At 42.0% G+C, this 16,067-nt stretch overlaps 1 pseudogene; it reads left to right on the forward strand.

The window, feature by feature from the left end:
• Window positions 1–4,860: 4,860 nt before the first annotated feature.
• On the forward strand, window positions 4,861–6,041 carry LOC141511577 (splicing factor C9orf78 homolog pseudogene; annotated as a pseudogene).
• Window positions 6,042–16,067: the final 10,026 nt, after the last annotated feature.

A 16,067-nucleotide genomic window follows, 5' to 3' on the forward strand; every position in this document is an offset into this window, starting at 1 on the left:
CAGTCTTCAGATACCAAGACAGACATTTTGCTCCAATGATGCTTTTAATTTTTAACTTTATTTCTAAACCTATTGCCATAATGCCATATTTAAAGAATTGTTGTCATGAAAGGTCAAATATTACAAATACCCTGAGACATATAGAACTTTAAATGAAACAAGGAATACTCCCACTGCCCTACCCTTCATCTCTTCTCCCCTGCTCTACTCCAGACTTGCAATCTTCACCCCTGGGACAGACTTCACCTTGGTGACTACCCCAACCAGTGGGTCATCTCTGAGCTTCCCTCCCCCATGGCTCTACCTCCTCTCTTGTTCTGGGATTCCAACCCCCTTCAGCAGAAAATCCTGATCTTCTAGCTCTGCACCTGCTACACTCATCTTCTTCCTCACAAGAATATGTCCACCCTTGGGGTGGCTAGGTGGTGCAGTGGATAGAGCACCAGCGCTGGAAGTCAGGAGTACCTGAGTTCAAATCCAGCCTCAGACAATTTATAATTACCTAGCTGTGTGGCCTTACAAAAAAAAAACTAAAAAAAAAAGTATGTCCACCCACTGCTTCTCCCAGCCAACCCCTCCCCTGATTCTCTGTCCCTTAGCCCCACTCCCACTCCCACCCACCCCCTTTCTTTTCAGCAACTGGGCTCTTGACTTGCCCACCACAGAGTTATCTCCTCTAACCTAGAAACATTTACCACCTTGGTCAATTATTTTTGTTTGTTTTCTTTTTTTGGTTTTTGCAAGGCAAATTTGCAAGGGTTAATTTACTTGCCCAAGGTCACACAGCTAGGTAATTATTAAGTGCCTGAGGCTGGATTTGAACTCAGGTCCTCCTGACTGACTCCAGTGTCGTTGCTCCATCCACTGCACCACCTAGCTGACCAACCTTGGTCAATTCTTGACCTTTCTTTCCCCAAAGTGAACACTTGGGGGGGGGGGTAATTTCTTTCCTCTTTTAATTTCCCAAGACATTCTCTCACTTAAAGATAGCTTGGTCCTATTGAGGAGTTGAGGCCAGGACTTCACAACACCTAAGTCCTGGATCATATATTAACAGTTCACATTATAAATTTTCTCTATTTATTGACACTGTCTATAATCTCCATTAATGGTCACTGGATGGTGCCAACATCCGGTAAGGAGAAAATTCACATTGTTTTATAAAGGTCTCAGCGTAATTCACATTTGTTTGGCAGAAGTATTGGCACAAAGATGCTGAATTAGGAGGAACCATTCTTCCTGGAGATATCTTCTAGTTAGGTAGTCTGATGTCCAGCCCCATCCTGAGTTGCCTGTGTTCCATTCTAAGTTGGGGGGCCTCCCTTATTTGGAGGGATAAGTAGTTTTTCTGATACCTCCTTCAGTTTGAGTATTGGCCTAGGGTGCCAGTCCCCTTAAGTCTGGCCTAGATTCTCAGTTCCTGGTCAGAGGTGAACTGTGGCCCAGGATTCTGGTCCAGAGGAGAGAAACATCAGTGGCATATGACTGAGTCAGTTCAGGATATCTATTATCTATTCCAGTCTGGACAGGATGTTTTCCTGAGGAGCAGCAAATGACTGTGGACATGTCTAGAAGTGGGGTACACATATCCTGGGCTGTACTACTTACAAAGAGAGGTGAACTAAACTTGAGAGATGTAATGATAGCTCTGTCTCTTGTCAGGATGAAAATTGATTACCACCACATGTACCCATCTGCCAAGGTCAGGGAGTTGCTGTCTAGACCTATAGGCCTGCTACCTAGACACAGGATGGGAGTTAGGGCTATGGAACCCTAAATTATATCCTAATTAGATTCTAAGCTGTAGTGGAAACAATTACCAATTACACAGCTAGGACCTTGAACTTGTTGGCTAAGTCATGCAAACAAGAAAGATGAGATTCATAGTAGACTATTTGTTGGAGGAGGAGTTTGTAGTAAATTGAATCTATCAAATTTCTGCCTAAAGGTAAATGACTATAAGCAAATAGTAAAGGAAATAACCAGGGACATCAGAAAGTTGGCATGAGCTCACGCCCAAACCTGGAAAATAGGACAGGTCTATGCCTGATGAGAAAGGAAAATCTTGATCGAAAAATCAGTAATCATGTCAACAACAAGGATTATGATTTGATGGAGGAATTACTGGGAAGGTGTGTAAAATTGATAAGAAAAAAAGGTGGGGAAATTGTGGGAAAGAATCCAGTGTTTTGCTTTTACAAGAGTGAGAAAAGGTATTGCCAGAGGCTCACAGATGTCTGTGAGGATAATACATTACAAAAGCCAGAATGGCTGGTCTTTGTGGAAGCAAAAGTATAGAACCAGAGACAATGGCCCCTGGGAATCAGAGATCTTCATCCTGGGTGAGGGTAGTCCATCTACAAACGTGACTAGTGTCAACAAAGGTGGAAGCCAAGAGGGAAATCGGGGAAGAAGAATCCAAGGAAGAGGGAGCCCAAGTCAGAAGTTGCCTACAAGGTAAGTCACATGCAAAGTCAAAGAGGCTCCATGAGCCTCTATAGACCAAGCCCCTGATGGAAAGGTCTGAGAGACGCTCTCTGCCTGCATCCTCAGGTCCTAGGATTATTGTTTCTCTCCATTCACACTCATGGCCAGATATTCAGGCCCTACCTTTCTACTGGTCTCCAACAACTATATTCCCTGGCCATGAGCATGATTCCTTCTCTGCCTTGACCTTGTCTTAGTCCACCAAATTCCACCCCAGGACACAAATTCTATCTAGACCAAAATAGAAAAGACTGGTTTCCCCTGAGAGTTCATCTCTCTGTCCCCTCTTTAATAAAATTATCCCAGCTACAATTAAAAAGACTGAGGTTGAGCTCTGAAACAATAGCACTTCATTAAAGGATCCATGGTCGCCTCCAATAAAGTGGACCTAAGATTTTCTTCATGATTTGAGAGGTTGACTCTTCCAGGCCCTGCTTCTATAGGCTCTCAGTATCTCAAACAGAACAATTTCATTGGTGGATGTATTATACACAGACTAGAATAAGCTAAAATAAGCAAAATGATATATCAGCAAGGTCACAAGTTAGGCAAGGCCAATATCTTCACTGACTGACTAGGTGGTTATAAGATGGAAGGACTACTTCAGGTTGGCAGGAGATGGTAGGAGCTATATGTGCTGACTTGGTGGTCATAAGATAGCCATTTGAAAGGTTCAAAGGTAAAAAAACTGGAGGTTTTTTCATGTACTTGAGTCAGCTCTGCCATACTATGCTTGTTCACTAAGACAATGAAAAGCAAGGTGGGGGGGTCTTTAGTTAACTTACTAAATTACACTATTGATCTTGCCATCTGTACTTCACAGCTCTGGCACCTAACATACAGAGTTTAGAATCATTTCAGATTGATTGATACTGATTAGAATTTGAGGGGTCCTCACCCATTAAGTCATTTTTTTATATTCTCCCCTTCAATTCACAGGAAGACCCCAATCTTTCTTTGGAGTCTTACAGTCCAGTGCGGGTAGGGCAGGCCTAGGGGGCCAATCTCTCACCGAGGCACACAGATGACATTAGTCAAGGGGGAAATTGGGCACAATTTATGATTACATCCCATTTGATTACATTAACTCAATAGATGTCTATGGTGACCCTCTCACTAACCAGTAACCTCAAGGGGCAAGCTTCTACTAGTAAGACATGCCTTACAAGACATGAAAATTGGGGGACTATGGGACATTTGTTCAAGTTCAGCAGCACAACCACTGTCTGCCCTACACTCAGGTTCTGGAAATCTTCTTAACTCCTGAGAACGATTCAAACGATTTTGACAAAAATCCTCCAATGTTAGGGTCCGAGAATTCCCCAATCTCCGAACAGAGACACTGGAAACAATGGAAATGCAATAGCAAGGGTTTATTAAACTAGTTCAAGCTAGGGTTCTGTCCTAGGACCGGGCTAGGATCCTGGAACCCTGAGTAAAGCGAGGAGAGTCCTTTTATATGGTTCAGTAGGGGAGTTCCAAGCATCTGCTGGTTGGATATCTTGAGATGGTGCAGCATGTCCTCATTGAATGCAGGTCCTTGGGAAAGTTCTTTTGTCACAAGGTTTACAGGAAATGAACAGGCTCTTAGGAAACAGAAACTCAGGAGTGAAACTTAAGCAAGAGGTTGGAATTTAGGCAAGAGTTCATAGGTTTCAACACTCAGGGTCTTACAGGAATGTAGGCAAGAGTTTATAGGTTTCGACACTCAGGGTCTTACACTGAGAACGATTCAAACGATTTTGACAAAAATCCTCCCTATTAGGGTGATGAGGGCTAACAGCCCTGCAGACCCAAACAGATCTGTAGCGCAGGGATGAAGGGAAATAAGGAATAGGTGAATTCCATGAACAAAGGTATTATTAGTTTTTGCTGCCAGTGGTGGAGGAAAGGCCAAAAGAGGAAACTGAAAGGAGATTCCAGGGTCCAGTCCCTGCAGGCTCAGGAGCTGAAATATTAGAAACTATTTTTGGATAGAAGGACATCAAGGTGTTTCTTATCATCTCATAATGTTTGGTGTCCAAGCTCAGAGGCATCCTCTGATGAAGTCTGCTATCCTCTTAGGACAGTTGGGATGAAGGGGGCTACAGAGCAGCTTCTAGTAGATTGACTTCTCTAATTCAGGCCAATGGCAGAGATCCCCTCCTCTGTTAAATATCTCTGACAAGAGATTCTGGTTTGCAGTGACAATAGCCAGGTCAGGTCAGCACCAATTACGAACATCACTGGATCAGCACATTTACCAATTTGTGGTTGCCAAATTCAAATATCTGAAAAAAATTTTAAAATTATGAACCAAAATTTTCTATTTGGCATGTATAATTATATAATCTTGTTACTAAGAATATTATTAAAACAAAATGAAGGAGCGACGTCGGGGCCGCCCCGCCACCAGCTGCGGCCGTCATGCGGACCGGCAAGACCTTCCGCAAGCGCCGCGCGTACTCGGAGTCGGAGTCGGACGAGCAGGACAGTGAGGAGGTCCGGTTGAAACTGGAGGAAACCAAAGAAGCTCAGAACTTGAGAAGACGACCTAATGGGGTGAGGTTGTACCCATCATTTCCCCCCTCAGTGCTGCAGCCCTTCTGGTTGGGGAGAAAGTACAGGAAGAGACAACTCTAGTGGATGATCCCTTTAAGATCAAGACTGGTGGAATGGTGGACATGAAGAAACTTAAGGAGAGAAACAAGGACAGAATTAATGAAGAGGAGGACCTCAACTTAGGAACATCATTTTCAGCAGAAACTAATCGAAGGGATGAAGATGCTGATATGATGAAATACATTGAGACTGAGCTAAAGAAGAGGAAAGGAATTGTGGAAAATGAGGAGCAAAAAGTGAAATTGAAGAATGCTGAAGACTGTCTTTATGAGCTCCCTGAGAGCATCCGAGTCTCCTCAGCTAAGAAAACAGAAGAGATGCTGTCCAACCAGATGCTGAGTGGTATCCCTGAGGTGGACTTGGGCATTGATGCAAAAATTAAAAATATCATTTCAACAGAAGATGCCAAGGCTCGACTACTGGCTGAGCAGCAGAACAAAAAGAAAGACAGTGGAACCTCTTTTGTTCCAACCAACATGGCTGTGAACTATGTGCAGCACAACCGATTTTACCATGAAGAGCTCAACGCCCCAGTTCGGAGGCACAAAGAAGAGCCGAAAACCAGACCCCTCAGGGTAGGAGATACAGAGAAGCCAGAACCTGAGAGGTCTCCTCCAAATCGCAAGCGCCCTCCCAATGAAAAGGCAACCGATGATTATCATTATGAGAAGTTTAAGAAGATGAACAGACGCTACTGATATCAGCTCAGTGGGAATAGCTGGGGAGGGGATTTTTGCAGAGTTTATTTTTTGTCAAGTACAAGATGCAATGTAAATATCACAGAGAAAAGTGTGTTTCTTTTAGATTCCTTAGGCTGTGCAGTTACCGTGTTACAATCTATTTTTGGATTTTTTTGCAACTAGGTTTATGAATGTGAACATGGGAAAATCAACTTAATAGTTGTGCATGTTAATTGCCGGGTTTTCTTAAGCAGGGGATTGATTTCTTCATTAAGCTGTGAGGTTTTTCCTTTTTTGTCCAATAATATTCTTGTTTCCTTTTCCAAAAAAGAAATGATCACTCTAGCTATTATCTATTTTCTTTTTAAAATTTGTTTTTTTCCCCAATTATAAGCATAGTTTTCAACATGCATCCTTTTGCTACATTTCCACATTTTTCTGTTACTCTCCCTGCTCCTCATGGTAGTGATTAATCTGATTTAGGTGAGCATGATTAACATATTTCTGTATTATTCAGGTTGTAAAAGAAGACTTAGTATTAAGGGGGGGAAAAATCATGAGAAAGGAAAATCATAAAAGCAGTTTTACAGAGTGAACATAGTCTGCCTTGCTCTGCATTCAGAATCCATAACCTTTTCTCTGAAGGTGGATGGCATCATCCATATCCGGTCTCAGGATGAACCTTGATCATTGATCTGCTGAGAGGACCTGAGTCTATGAGATTATCTCACCATGTTGTCTACCTATTTTCTGTTAGTGGCTTATCCCTCCCCTAGAAGGATGGGATTTTACTAGGGACTAGAAACAGAATTTTTTTTTAATTCCATGATGACTCCTGTCACAAAACTAATTCATTTATGTGGCCAAAATACTTTCAATTGTAAGGAAAAAGTTCAAGGATGGGATGTATAAATACATTTCAAAACAGAGCAGATCCAATAAGCTATGCATAATAAAACACATTTTTGACTTGCAAGACATATTCAATAAAGTTGTTTCTTGAGACAATTACCTTGGACCAAATGCCTGCCCCTTGCATTGTTAAGGATCAGGACAAAGCCTAGACAGGACATCGGGTTATCTCCTTATGACATGTTGTGTGGCCATCCATTTCTTGGCCAATTGAACAATGGGATCCTAGTTTAGATAATAAGGATAAATTTGTCAAGGGGATATATATAAAAGTACTAGCCTAACATTTGAAAGACACTAAACTAAAAGGACTTATTGCACAGACTCCTTCAGGGTTTGCAGTCCATAAATTTGAACCAGGGAAGGACTGTTCCAGGTTCTCCTGAACCTGCTGTGCGGACCCAGAAGCGAGATTGGACCCACCATACCAATATAAAAAGATTTGTGAATGCACTGAAAGAATAGACTGTGGACCCTGAACCCAGGGATGAATTGAAACTGCATTTTAAGGGAATATAGTATTAATGGACTCTCCAACACCTCACCCAGGAGGTGGAGGTGGAGGATTCTTGGTATTCTCCCCTTTGTTATAATTTTGTTATCACTCCTTTGCTTCCTAGCTGGTATAATTGTATATAACATAGGGGATTTCCACATGGGACCCACTCCTGGGTGCAATTAGAGTGCCACTACCTGGGGTTGGCCCCTTTGCTTTCCAGGCTCTGGTTAAGACTTCAGTTCTGCAGAAATGCATTTCAGATATCATATTGAGGTGTCCCTCTTAAATCTGGGTTTATTATTACATCAGGCCTCAGTTTTAGACACTTTTCAGAACTTAATTCAAACCATTGCTAATACCTTCAATGTGTGTGGGGCAATTGCCACTTAAATAAATTTTGGAGATCTCTCAAGGTATGAAGAGAAAGCTTTATTCATTTCTCAAGGAAGGGGCCCCAATCAATTACAGAGATTGAGGCAAAAAGCAAAAGGACCCAAGGACCCACATTTATCCTAACTCTGTTCCCCACCCCCACTGACCCACCCTCATTAATGAGGAATGTGGTTTTACAATCTAGACCTGCCAACTAATCTAGGGAAAGGAGCATAACATTCAAACTGTAATCAGATTATCTCTTCAGCCCCAGGAACTGAATGGTCATCAGGACTTCAACAGATAAGGTGGGGTCAGTTGACTCTTCACCAATTTCCCAGAAGTTGCTTTGTCAAGGGAGGAGAGGCACATAGTTAACTATTCTCCAATCTATCATATTCTACTGAAGAAATCTCAGACTTTATCCTACTCAATACTTCCTCTTTTATTTTGATGAGATTTCTTCAAATTTCTGAGTTGGCCCTTAAGTCACCTGATCACCTCCTTACTTCCCAAAGACCCTTTTAGGCAAGCCCTATAATCACCATGATAACAGGTACATTTCCAAGGCTGCTGTACCTCTTTCCACTGCAAATTTTTATACCAATGTCTTTAGAAAGGTCTTCCTGGCTCCAAAATTGATCAAACTAAATTCCTGATTTTGTGCCATTGGATCAACCCCAAGAATAGCTAATATACCTAGTGATGTTCGTTAAATTATTTTTCTTGTAAATGGCCATTTTTGCACTTTCCTTCCAAGTTCATACTAACTCATAATCAGAGTTTTCCTTAACAAGTCCTCCAGTTGCCATCATTCATTTCACATGAGTCTGAGGCCACCTATCCCTAAGTTGTACAATCCAGAATATATGCATACCGCTTCTGGACATATTCAGACATATTCTACTCCCCAGGTAAGTATCCTGGCCAGTCAAGTTATAAACAATAGTCACCCTCAGCCATATGCCACTGGTGTTTCTCTCCTCTGGATCAGAATCCTGTGCCACAGTGCACCTCTGATCAGGGACTGAGAATCTAGGTCAGACCCAGGGGTACTGGCACCCAATAATCTCTCTCTCTCAACGGAGAACATTTTCACCCTGCCTCCCCTCCTCCTTTACATAAGGAGAAGGGCTCAAGTAGGGTTGTCACACTTACAGAGTCAAGGGAAAGTTACAGATAAACAATGTACACAGAGGTGAGAGATGGTAGAGATGAACTGGTCCAGTGTTTCTCCTCTCTTCTCCTTCTCGTCTCTTCTCCCTTGGAGGCATCCAAAGTCCTTCAGCATCCTCTGAAGCTGTTCCAAAAAGTCCTCTCCAGCTCTGGTGACTACTTGTCTTCTGGTAAAGAAACTGCTTAACATCTTAATTCAGTTCAAAACGCATGTCTTCCATCACAAAACAATGAGATTCTGGAACTTGTTACAATTTACATTTTGCCTTATTGCCATATTGACACACAGACTTCACTTTTAACACTTTCCATTGATATTTTACTACATGAGCAAACTCACAAGCTTGAGTCAATGTGATCATTCTCATTGGGAGTTTGCTCCATACACATACATTCAACAGTCATCTTTGTTCTAAGGGTACCCAGCATCTGGCTTAAAACAATTTTAACCTTTGCTCTCATTACAATAATGACTCAAACAACCTTAACCAAAATGAATTTTTTTCCCCCAAATATTCCCAATATTTTCTTTTTCCTGGTGTACTTCTCTCACATTCCTTTCCTTAAACTAGAATTTGGAACTGCAATTATCCTAAGAATTTTCCATTCTTCTCCTTACCTAAATATCTCCTCTAACACAAAAACTAAGGAAATTTAATTCCTATCTTAGCATGTAGCAGGTGTCAGAGTCAGACACCTAACCTGTCTCTGGCTATTAGATCCAATTCACCTAAAACTTCTTTTTTCAGGTTTGCTTAGTAACTAACTATAAAGATCCAGGACATTAAAGGGAAATTCCTTTACAGATATAAGTATTGAATGTCAGTGTCCAGGCAGGTCATGTGGATAAGTCAAATGTCTTAGGCCAGATTTATTCTTCTAGGTGAGATATTATCTAAATATAATTTGGGGGAAATCAAGTCAAAGGGGTTCAACCTCAGCCATACTGAGAAGCTGCCCATCCCTGTCACCTGACATCCTTGGCCCATTGGCTTCCTTGGTTCCAAAAACATGACATTTACCCAGTAACATAAGCTTTTTCCATCCTGGTATCTGACATAAGAGAAAATCAATTAAAAGACCCATGATTTAAAATAGTTGTTTTACCTAGTTAGAACTTCCAGTGAATACAATTCACTAAATACCAATTAGAGTCTTAATGGAGCCCCAATTAATGAAACCCCTACTTAAAGCTCGACTATCCTTCCTGGGTCTTTGCCTAAAACCAGGTATTCTATGACTGGCCCGACAGGCCTGTCTCCTACCTCTTACTAGAGACATCCCTTTGTCTGAAATCAAATCTACTCTATCTGTATATAAAGATGGTATATCAGATTCCCCTTGGCTAGAGAAACCTCCTTCTAGTCTGTTGTATCTTACAACAAATAAATGTCTCCTTTGTCTAGGAGATTGCATAGAAAAATCTCAAATTATCTTGTGTTTATCCTTCTCATATTTCATGCTTTTGCTTCAAAGCAAACAATCACCACTTTGGAATATACATATAGATTTAAAATATTCCCAGTTCACATATATAGCTAGAAACTTCTATATATGAACTCGTTTGGCTACTAGCCATCCTCAGCATACAAATGGTTATTTTTGTTTTGGCAAGGCAATTGGGGTTAAGTGACTTGCCCAAGGTCACACAGCTAAGCAATCACTTAAATATCTGAGGCCTGATTTGAATTCAGGTCTCTTGACTCCAGGGCCAGTGTTCTATCCACTGCACCACCTAGCTACCCCCTGACATACAAATTACTTTTCAGAATTCTTTAAAAGCATTAAAACATCTTAGGTAGCTTTAAATTTCCAACATGCGGTATTAATTTCATTATAACAGGACAGCAATAAGAGTAACAGAGTAACACACAAATGACTAGATTGTACAAAGCAATCCCTCCATTATTACATTATTCATGAACCCACAGATCTATCCCAGAAAGGGTCCTATTTTTTTCACATTTTCCTTATTGTCCTTCAAAGCAATCACACATTAACCCCAAGCTTTAACAATATAGTATTTAAATAACATTCTCAAGAGATAACTAAATATTGCAAATATGATTTCTTTGCAATTACAAAAGAATATCACATAACTGATAAAAAAATCTTATTCATCAATAAGTTAACCTTACAATAAGGCCCACAAGTGCAATTTGTTCAGAGCCCCCCATCAGCTGCCTGCAGTTACCAAGAGAGAAGTCCACATTCTTGACTTTTTTAAAATTAAACATACATTGCTAATATACATTAATCATAAGTTTCCTATTTAAACATCTCATTTCCCTTGGTACAAGAGCAAAATGAATATCCTGTGTTCTTTACACTTTTGTGTCTTTACCCAAATTCTCAGAATCCAATCTCATACATAGGACACATTTAAAACCACAATGTAATTACAACTGAACTAACATCCAACAGTTTAGTTTGATAAAAACTTCAGAGTACCTTATACAGAGAATCCAGCACTCACATTCCAAAAGCTCTATCCAAAATAAAAATACAATTGTTAGCATTATTAAACTTAACATTAAAACCAATTAGAGCTTCTTCCCAAAAGAAATCAGTAAACAGCCCTGATAACCTAGGTATTTCTCTTCTTAGTAACCCAATACCACTTTTCTTTAACCCAAAGGTGTTACAATAGTTTAAAATCCCAAACCACATCACTCCTTGCAAAAGTTACAATAGTGTTAAAATAGTTTAATCCCAAACTAATTTAACAGTCTAGGTTTTAATTCCTCCCATTCTGTACAAATTTTGTCAGAATGTTACAACACTAGCATCCCTCTTTTAGAACCCTCAGTGTGCCTTCCAAAACTAGTTCAGAAACTTTAAAAACATCACTCAGGCCACATGGTCAGCAGATATTCATTAAATATGATTTCCTTTCAATAAAGGAGTCTCTTAACCCCTAGATCTTTTATATATACACACACACACACACACACACACACACACACACACACACACACACATTTCTTTCCCAATCACATATCCTACCTGTGGAGGGATTTCCCTTTAAGGCTTAAGTACTTGAGGTCTCCTCTCTCCCCCTCTCCCTACACAGCAGGCCAGTGGGGCTCTCAGGTGGACTAGGTCTAGGCTTCAAGTCTTAACAAGATAGTGGATGGGATTGAGACCACCCCCAAGCCAGGGAGAAAGCATAAGAATAGGAAATCTTCCCTCCTCTAATTTCTCACTCTTTCCCTTAAAGGTTCTTTCTTCTCTTGAACTTCTTCTAAATCTCCCCTTTCTTTAACTCTGCACCCCTAGCACAGTACCACAATACCACTGGGTGAGGGAGGGGCTGATTTCCATGTGGGGGTTGCTGTACAACCACTTCCTTCTCCTCTTAGAATGATTTGTAAGTCACTTTATAAAGTTCCCAAAATCCATCTTTGGTATACAAAGTCAAACCTGCCATTCCAAGCTTTTAATATTTAGCATTTCTTGATTATAACTGCTAAAACCCTGGAGAAGTCAAAGAGTCATTCAAAAGTCCCTTAGCTTAAGTAGAATATTCTGTCCCCACTTCTTCAAATAGAGTGAGCTGAATAACTTTATAGAGGGTCAATCCTTTCGGGGGGGGGGGGGTAGTTGATCTTCTGTTCTTAAATCCTTACATGTCCCATAATTTTCTGTAATAACCAACATTACCAGAATCTAAATTGGTAAACTCCACAAGCTGTTACCATATCATTCTGGAAAAAAGAGAACTATTTAGTTTCCCCTATACTGGAATATCTTGGAAAACACATTATATACTTTAGGATTAACCTGACTCTCTAGTCTTTCTGAAATTTATTTTCTAACAACCTTTTTTTTTTCCAAATTAAAACAGGATTTCTTTCTATAATATTCACTGTCTCTTTCCTGTTTCTTTAGCTTCAAAATGAAGTCCCTTTGAACATTTATTTTACTAAGTCTTCCTGAAGTAACTCTTTCTCTCTCTCTTAGTCCTTTTTCTAAAAGAGAGTGTGGGGGGGAACACTCTAGCACCACAGAATCATGGAAAATTGGGAAGAGAAGGGAACATAAACAGGGAACGGGGGACCCTCCCATAATGATAGAATAACAGGATGAGTGGTTTGGCATCTATAATCCATTCCTTTTTAATCAAAATAAAAATCCCTCTTTTAAGTGCTCAAGAGACAACCCAGGAGTGATGAGGGAGGGATCATATTATCCATTGTAACACAGGCAGAAAGCAGGCTCAAGGGAAGAGCCTAAAAATCCAAAATAACAAAATGAGGCTACCCAAGGAACTCTATAGGGGAACTTGTTGACTCCTCCTTTCCCTGTTTAACAAATCACACAAGTAAATAGACATTCTAAACACATAAAGACAGATGAGGCACAAACACAGATCACACAAAATGCAACAGAATTTTCCCTAACTGACAATTTCAAAACATAGGCCAATGGCAAATTCCTGATGTCTCAGGAATGCAGAGAGGGGAGATTTCAGCCTCTCCTCTGACAATCTCTCCCTCCCAAAGGCAGAACAAATGTGTTCCTTCTCCTATTCTCCATACAAGACAATAATGCTTAATCATTTTCTTCTTACTTTTCCCTTTATATTTTAGTCTTATTTACCTGATTTACCTGGGGTGAAGGCTTAGGACAAGGCCCTTCCCATTTTAAATATTGACAGAGACCTCTCAGGATCAAGTGCCCTTAGATCAAAGTCTCTTATGCCCAAACCAGAAAGGGTCACCTCCAACCTTCAGTCACCCAAATGGACCCTCCAGGAATCTAGCGCACAAATTTAATGACTGTCCTCACTGACAGTCAGGTTCTTGCTGAGGATTTGCTGTTCTCTTCCTACCGAGTCTCTCCACTTCGGGTCACTTGCACAGAGGGGAATCCAAGGCTTCCCAGAAAATGACAAACTGCCAGAATTTGGGGCAACGGTGCCTTTTTGCCAAGTCCTGAGAGGCTGAGGTCCCCAATGGGCATGTAGTCCTGAGACCAGCCCCCAAACTGTGTGGGACAAATGCCACTTAAAATTTCAGAGATCTCTCAAGATAGGAAGAGAAAAGTTTTGTTTCTCCAGGAATGGGCCCCAATCAATTACAGAGACTGAGGCAAAAGTAAAATGATTGAAGATCACATTTATCCTAACTTGATTTCCCCCACCACCACCACCACTACTGACCCACCCTCCTTAATGGAATGTGGTCTTACAATCTAGATGTGGCAAACTAATCTAGGGAAAAGAGCATAACATTCAAACTGTAACCAGATTATCTCTTCAGCCCCAGAAATTAAATGGTCATCAGGACTTCAATAGATAAAGTGGGGTCAAACGATTCTTCACCAATATCCCAGAAGTTGCTTTGTCAAGGGAAGAGGAGCACATAGTTAAGCTATTCTCCAATCTATAATATTCTACTGAAGAAATCTCAGACTTTATCCCACTCAAATGTAACTAGCTGTTGGATTTTTTGGGGGCCTCAAGGATTGACCACATGGCCATGGGTGCCAGTTCCACTTGAACCTGTTTGGTTATTGAGTAAGAAGTCCTTAATACATAATGGAACTGGATTTTGGAATGAGAACACCAATGGCCACTGGCAGAATGCATGACAGGGAATTATTGCCTTAACCAAACTGGGAAGGGACTTGATTTAGGACAAAGAAAATTGACAATATACAATTAGTTCCAGATTGTGGGAAGTACCAGACCCTTGGGATAGGACCTGTGTACAATGTAGTGATGGCACCTGGGTTAGATGTCATACTGGCAAAATGGATGAATCACTGCCAATATATACTCAGTGGAGTGGGAAGGTGTAAAGGTGACCTATCCATAGCAGAATGTAAAAAGTATAATCAGAACAATGGTCCCCTGATTACTCAGCTCCAAAGTTGGAGATGGGTAAATGACAGTGGATGGGAAGGGTTCTTTATTACTTTTTTGGAGTGCCTGAAATAGAGGTGGAGAACCTTGCATTGTTTTATGTAAATTGATGACAATGGAAAATTGGTGGTCACAGAAGAAATTAGAAAAATATTCCATGTCCCTGTCCAGACTTGAAACTCACCCTTTAATACTTCATGGTGGGCTTGATTTAGAGGGAGCTGGTGGCATCAATTTAGTGTGGCATGGACTTTTAGTATTAGGGGTCTTGATAATCCTCCCTGCCTGTATAGCATGCATGATCTGGTTTGGTACTAGTCCAGTTCATAAAATCCTCCCTCAAATTCTTTTGGCTGAAGACCAAGCCTGAATGCTGATGTTAAGGAGAGAAGGCTGGATGCCTGTGAGCCGGGATGGTGGAGGTGAAGAAACTGAACAGCATTGTGAGATTGAATGGGTGAAAAGTCAGCAGAGAGTATAATAAAAAAGAGGGACTGTGAGGGGCAAAAGTGCTGACTTTTCATTAATATACTGCGAAATTTGTCTAAGCCGTAGGCCTCAAGAATCAGGTGAGCATGAAAGCCCCATTTCCAGCTAGAAAAGTCACGTCACCTTAACCGTGTAAGGTCTAAACAAAGACAGGCAATCCCCCCTTCTCTTTGTACCACCAAGTTTGACCACTTGTTATGAAGGTCAACAGAGAAGAGGGGAAGGGGTTTGTGGTTTTTGAACCCTGCTTCAGCTTCAGTAATTCCGTATTTCCTGCTCTCTCTCTTATAGAGTTAGCAAATTAAATTTTAACTCATTGCTGCCACTTTGAGAGGGCTCCGAGGAGTCATTTTGGGTGAGGGTCTCAAAACCGCACAGTCCCAAGTAAAACTGCCTTTTCGCACTTTGGTCCCATAGCTCCTTTCACTGTGTCTAAACCACAACTACAGTGATTTCTCTTTTAACTTACGCCTCCTGACATTCCAGGCTCGGGGAGCACGAAGGAATGGGAGGCTGTCTAACGGGGACCCCCCAGCTTGGGAACGATGCCAACCTTGGCCGAGGCCGGGCTCGGTCAGTACTCTGTGTCCGAGGCCACATTGGGGCGCGGGTCCTCCACCCACGGCGCCCCCGGCCGCCCCTGCTCCCCGTGGGGCGGGATGCAGCCTCTCTTTTCTGCAGGGGCCCTGCTGAGGGAGGCGCGAGGCGGGGGCCGGGTTCTGGGGGGGCCGGCCAGGGCAGAAGGAGCCGGAAGTGGCACGAGGGCCAGCCGCGGGGAGCCCGAGGGCCCCCGGGACCCTTCTAGAAGCACAAGCCCCTCCCCCCGGCTCCCCTCCCCCACTCGGCCTGCCGGGGGCCAGGGCCGACCCCCGCTCTCTCCCGGGGAGGGGGCGAACCCCGTGTCTCCCGGCGCTTCGGGGGGCCCGGCCGACAAAGGAGTGTGTGAGAAGCGGAAACGCCGGCCTTTCGGGGCGCTGGGGCC

This window comes from Macrotis lagotis, chromosome 1, assembly GCF_037893015.1.
Source record: "Macrotis lagotis isolate mMagLag1 chromosome 1, bilby.v1.9.chrom.fasta, whole genome shotgun sequence".
In the NCBI taxonomy this organism is placed as follows: domain Eukaryota; kingdom Metazoa; phylum Chordata; class Mammalia; order Peramelemorphia; family Peramelidae; genus Macrotis; species Macrotis lagotis.